Here is a 6,098-nt window from a genome sequence, read left to right as displayed (position 1 = left end):
GAAAATAGCACCTTCTATAGTTTTATACTTGTATCACTTATTACATGGTACATGACTTCAAAATTTTTTTTTTTTTTTTTTTTTTTTTTTGTCTTTTTGAGGCAGGGTCTTGCTATGCAGTTTAGGCTGGTCCTGAACTCACTTTTTAACTCAGGTTGGCCTCGAACTTGCAGCGATCTTCCTGCCTTAGCCTCCCAAGTGCTGGGATTATAGGCGTGTACCACCTTGCCTGGCGATTTCTATGTATTTTAACATACAAACTGCTGCTTTTTAATGTTCATTTTTGGTACAGCTCTAGTAATTTATAACAGTCAATTTTATATTCATGTTTCCTAAATGATATAATCATTATTAAAATAAATATCCATGTAAGTGGAGTCATATCACTAGGGAATCAATAGTATAAGTACCTAGCAAATTATTAACTTGTTTAGACATAAGACTAATATAATCATAATTTTGTACTATTGAACCCATTCAAAGTAGGATTTAATGAGATTATTTTCATTTTTAGAGACTTCCTTCTAAATAATTTAACCTTTCATTGTTAACAGAATGAGTTTAGTAAAATCCCAACTGCTACTAACAAAGGTTTGGCTCTGCTTAAAAACCCACTTTGTAGACCCTGGGCCAATGAAGGAAAGTTCTCTTACATTACGGTGAAGGGTGGGAATCAGATGAAAATTCTCACCTCTGTAAATATCTTCCACTGAATGTGAGAGGGAAGATTGCTAAGCATTTATCGTTCATGATAATGCTTCAGAATGTCCTGTTTAAATGTACAGTGTAAATATGTAAATACTTTACTTTCCAACCCAGCGTGTGAAACTCTTCCACCTTACTAGACCTTTGTGACTGGCGGTTCTGTGTTGTGTTCCTGAAACAAATCATCAGCACTTTTGTTAAAAGTATCTTTCACGTAGCTGTTCTCTATGTACAAAATGTTACAAGGTCCACATTTAAAATAACACGTACTGAAATAAATGATTTAAACAGATGTTCTAGTTGATTGAATTTTTATTCTCATCCTCAAAATTTTAAGTGTGAAAGTTCCAGGAAACATACAAAGTGGGAGGGGGCACAAGTATTCAAACTAACTTTCTGGTGGCTATTGAATGAGATTTGCCATATAGATTTTTTCCCCAGTTTTTAAAGACTATATAGTTCAGATTTGCCTTGAACTCACTATGTAGCCCAGGCTGGCTTGAATTTATAGTGATCCTCCTGCCTCAGCCTCCCAAGTGCTGGGATTACAAGTGTGTGCCATCACACTCAGCTCTTAAATTAAAAGACAAAAAGCAAAATGACAAAGGCTGTGGCTTGCTTCTCTCTTCTTTCATTTGTACCCCAAAAGCAAAAACCTAACATCAGGTGTTCAATACATCTGGATGCATAATAGAAAAACTAAGAGAGTGCTGCAAATTTACAAAGAAAAGGGGAACTAAGGGGAGTTTGAGGTCATCAGTTGTCTGGTAGCACTGATAAAAGATTAAACACATGTTTTTCAATTGACTGTGAGACATGCAACGTTAATTCCTGCTAACTAAATTAATAGTTTTTTTACTAATCTGTCTAGCCTATCTAGCTTTTGAGGGAGTGAAGGGATTGGCTTTTTGAGATAGGGTCTCACTATGCAGTTCAGGCTGGCCTCGAACTTACTGTATAGCCCAGGCTGGCCTCCAATTCACAATGCTCCTCCTGCCTCAGCCTCCTGAGTTCTGGGATTACAGCACTGTGTGTGGCACCATGCCCAGCCTTTGTTTTGTGTTTGCTTTTGTTCTCGCCTACCTAGTATTAAGTGTACTGGTCCTTCCTGGACAGGCATCCTAAGGCCCTTTCTCCACCAAAGACAACCCTTTTCTCCAAGTCATCATCTTGGACACAGATAGTATTTTACTCAAAATATTTTTACTGACCTTTACTAACATTTAAAGTGCACTGAGCCAGGGATACGGCTCAGCGGTGCAGCAAGAGCTAGGTGATGAGTCTGATTCCCAGTACCCAAAAATAAATAAAGTACATTGAATCAGCTAGACTTTGTAGTGTGCGAAGGTAACAATATTTTTCATTGGTCTGGATTTCATGAACCACTCTAATTAGCTGGGCCAACCAGTGGGCAGGGACTCGCAAGCTGTGAAAAGGCTCACACCAGAGATAAGGTTTGGGGTTAGAGGTAACTGCTAAACAAGTCTTCCTGAATTACATGCTGGAAGTCAGAAGGCCGTAAACAACGAGAAGGAATGCAGAGGGAAGAAGGGGCAAAAAGGGACCCCGGGTGCGGAAGTAACAGGTCGCCCGTCACAGACTGCTCGGAGGGCCTGTGGCCCCCGGGCCGGGAGATGGGGCGGGACCCCGTGCAGCAGGCTGGGAAGCACAGGGACCTTGCACCTGCCAGGGGGCTGGACACCATGGCTGCAGCAAGAGCGCAGAGGAAAAGCCTTGCTTCTCTGCCTCTCGAGCCCAATCTGTGGGGTTCTGTACAAGCACTTTTATTTCTCACATAGTCGTAGGTAACAGGATCATCTCGTTGGTTGAAATGGGGCGGGGAAGGGTGTAAGCTGCTCAGCTTCTCAGCAAGGGGCTCCACAGGTTTCCCCAGGGCGGCAGGAAAGAGGTGAGGCGCCCTGGGTAGGGTGGGCGCCCTTATTCTCCGTCATCCAGGGCTATATCAAACTACTAAAAAGAGTAAGATAGGACTATAATTTGAGATTAAAAATTCTTCTAAATCAACTTATCTAGACCTATCTTATTTTCCTTAATAGTTTCATAATATTACATATGTGGATATTTCATATATTCAGCCGTCTTATTAAGTGTTCACTTTGTTTCTACCTTTTGCCACAAGCTTTTTCTTTTTTTTTTTTTGAGACAGGGTCTTGCTATGCAGTTCAGCCTGGGCTTGAACTCACTTTGTAGCCCAGGCTGGTCTCGAACTCGCAATGATCCTCCTGCCTCAGCCTCCCGACGGCTGGGAGTACAGGTGTGAGCCACCATGCCTGGCTTGCCACAAGTATTGTGGCTCTAAAAATGTTCATATGAAAGTATATACGTTCTAGAGTGTTTATTTCTAGAGGAGAGACTTCTGGCACAAATGAATGCGTGATACATAATGTGCTGGCCTGCCAACGCCCTGGTTCTGCATCTTTGTGGTCATGATGGAGAAAAACCTCTTGGCAAGTCCAGTTCTGAATACTGAGTCTAGGCTTTCCAGAGGTACACAGCTACAATTTGAGATCAGAGTTCATATAGAAAAGAATGCGGAAGGGAATGAAGCACTTACTGTACAGTACATTATTTATGTCTCTTTTTTTGAATAGGGAGTCAAACTCAGAACCTTGCACCTGCCAGGCAGGCATGTGCCACTGAGCTATATATCCCAGCCCTTTGTCAACTTTTTATAACACTGCTATCTGGAGTGTTCGCCTCCCTTTCTATGCAGCTGATTCCTATTTATCTTCATGGCTCCACACAGATGTCACCTCTTCTAGAAAGCTTCTTTTGCTGCCCCCTGGATTAGGTCAGCTGGCCTTCACATGCAGTACACAGAATACTCCACCTGTAACTAAAGGAGGCAATCCTCCACGGGCCCTGAACATCCCTGAACATTCTTGCTGAGCATGCCAAGAATGTCACTAGCAGCTCTTCACCTCGGCCGTTCTGAGTAATGTTTATAGCAAGCAAACTTGAGCCATGAGACAACTACCCCCACACACCCACACCCACACACACCCACACATACAAGTAGTAGGCTTAGTTCTGTTCACTTTCAAAGTGGTAAATTCCCCAGTCTCAGGGCTTCCTTCCTGGAATCAAACCACTTCAGGCATCTATGATAGGCCCTTTGCATTGCCTCTATAGGATTTTCCTGCCCCAGGAAACCAACCAAAAAAGACCATAAAATTCTCGCTACTGCTTTCGGAGTGAACAACAAAGTCCTTGTCTCTGACTCAGGAATCTTACCGGGTTTTTTTGTTTTTTTGAGACAGGGTCTTGCTATGTAGTTCAGACTGGCCTTGAACTCATTCTGTCTCCCAGGCTTGCCTTGAACTAACAGCGATCCTCCTGCCCCAGCCTCCCAAGTGCTAGAATTATGGGCATAGTCTACCACACTACCACTAAAGATAAATTCTTAATTTAAACCAGGTCCCAGCCCAAGCCAGGAGCGTCTTTAAAGAACAGTTCCCTTCCAGATATTGGGCTGTAGGCTATGGCAGATAGGAATGCAGTTTACCTTGTTTTGGAGTTAGACTGACGTATCAGAAGGAACCTGTACAGTGTATAACATTAAGATATCATTGTGCTCTGCGGGATCATTTTGGGTTTGACACCTAACAAATGATTATAAATGTATTATACACTGATATATATTTCTGTAGTTAACTGGCATCGGCTGCTATTTTGGACCCTGCCCCTTCTGTCCTTAAGGCCTGCTAACCTCCAACAATAGTATACTGAAAGTATAGCTGGCATTGTCTAAGCATAGCCCAGTGGTAGAGCTGGTGCTTAACATGTACTGAGGCTCTGGGTTCAATCCCCAGGTTTTTTTTTAATGTTGAGTGAATGAAATTTGATCGATGATAGAGAATTCCAAGGCATTCACTGATCTAAAGAGATATGTTCTTCAAGACTGAATTAAGGCGGGCGTGGTGGCGCACGCCTGTAATCCCAGCACTCGGGAGGCTGAGGCAGGAGGATCTTTGGGAGTTCGAGACCAGCCTGGGCTACAAAGTGAGTTCAAGGCCAGCCTGAAGTGCATAGTGAGACCTTGTCTCAAAAAGACAAAAAAAAAAAAAAAAAAAAAAAAAAGACTGAATTAAGATGGGAAAGAAAGCAACTTTAAGCAGGCTCAGAATTGCTAAATGATAGGGTGTTCAGACACCAATATGTAGCTTCCTGGATCGGTTTTCGAAAAGCAAAGTCAAACACACGTTGGGTGTTGTCCCAAGTTACATAATTTACTGGACCATCTTTTACCATCAGGTGCAGCTAACCCTCAGAGCATTTCTCTAAAACAATATTTTAGTCTGATTTTGAAAAAGTGCGAGTTAAATGTGTTCTGTACAATTTTTTTAAAGTAATAATTGGTACAGAGCATGCAGAGTACTTCAGAAAATAAAATGCATCGAGGAAACTCATACCAAGGTGAGCCCTGCAACATACCAGTGATTTACTACCAGTTCTTATCTTTGTAGAGTACAAAGAACATAGTCTACAACCTCTGCTTAGCGCTTGGAAAATAGGTCAGGAGAACTGGTGGAAATGCAGGAAAAATTTGCCCTGGTAAGACCTGGACAAAGCAAAAATGCTGAGTGAACCAATTAAAACCTTGAGATGGACAGAGGGCTGCCCAGGGCCTGGTTCTGAGCATGTGGGATTGAGAATGCACAAACCCTGTGTCCATTCTGGAGGGGGTACCTTGGGCTCACTCAGCCTAAGGAGATTTTATTGTCTTTTAAAAAAATAGATTCAAGCTGGGCGAGGTGTCGCACACCTGTAACCCCAGCACTCGGTAGGCTGAGGCAGGAGGAGGCCAGCCTGGGCTACATAGTGAGTTCAAGAACTACATAGTGAGACCATCTCAAAACAAACAATAATAATAAATAGATTCAAGTCATAATCAGATAAGAAGAAAATAGTAACTAACCAATGTGGGTAAAATGGTCAAAAGCAAAAGGCAGACAGCGGTTTGCAGCCTGCTGGGGACCTGCCAGTCTCTTCCTGCACCCCGATGGCCCAGCTGAGCTGCAGCGGAGGGGCCAACGCCGTCCGCGCTCGGGACAGCGCCTCAGTCCAGGCGGGGCTCGGGACACCCGGGGACAGGGCGAGCGGTGCGGGGCACGGAGGGGAGGAGCGCGGGCTGAGCTCAGGCAGAGCGAGAGGAACGCAGAGGGGAGGGCAGAACGGGCCAGCGCGGCGTGCACAGAGGCCGCGAGCGGCGGCGCGGGGGAGGCGCGAGGCCCGAGGGCTCTGCACCTCGGAAACCGGCCGGAGCTGAGCAGCCGACGCCGAACGAAGCGGGGGCGGGGCCCGAGGCCCGGACCCTACACCTCGCGCTGGGCAACGCGGGTCAGGCCTGCCTTGAGCCGGCGGGGGCGGGG

Source organism: Chinchilla lanigera, unplaced genomic scaffold (genome assembly GCF_000276665.1).
Source record: "Chinchilla lanigera isolate Chin_1 unplaced genomic scaffold, ChiLan1.0 scaffold00011, whole genome shotgun sequence".
Classification (NCBI taxonomy): Eukaryota; Metazoa; Chordata; class Mammalia; order Rodentia; family Chinchillidae; genus Chinchilla; species Chinchilla lanigera.
The sequence above is the reverse complement of the archived record's forward strand: the minus strand, read 5'-3'. Positions refer to the sequence as shown.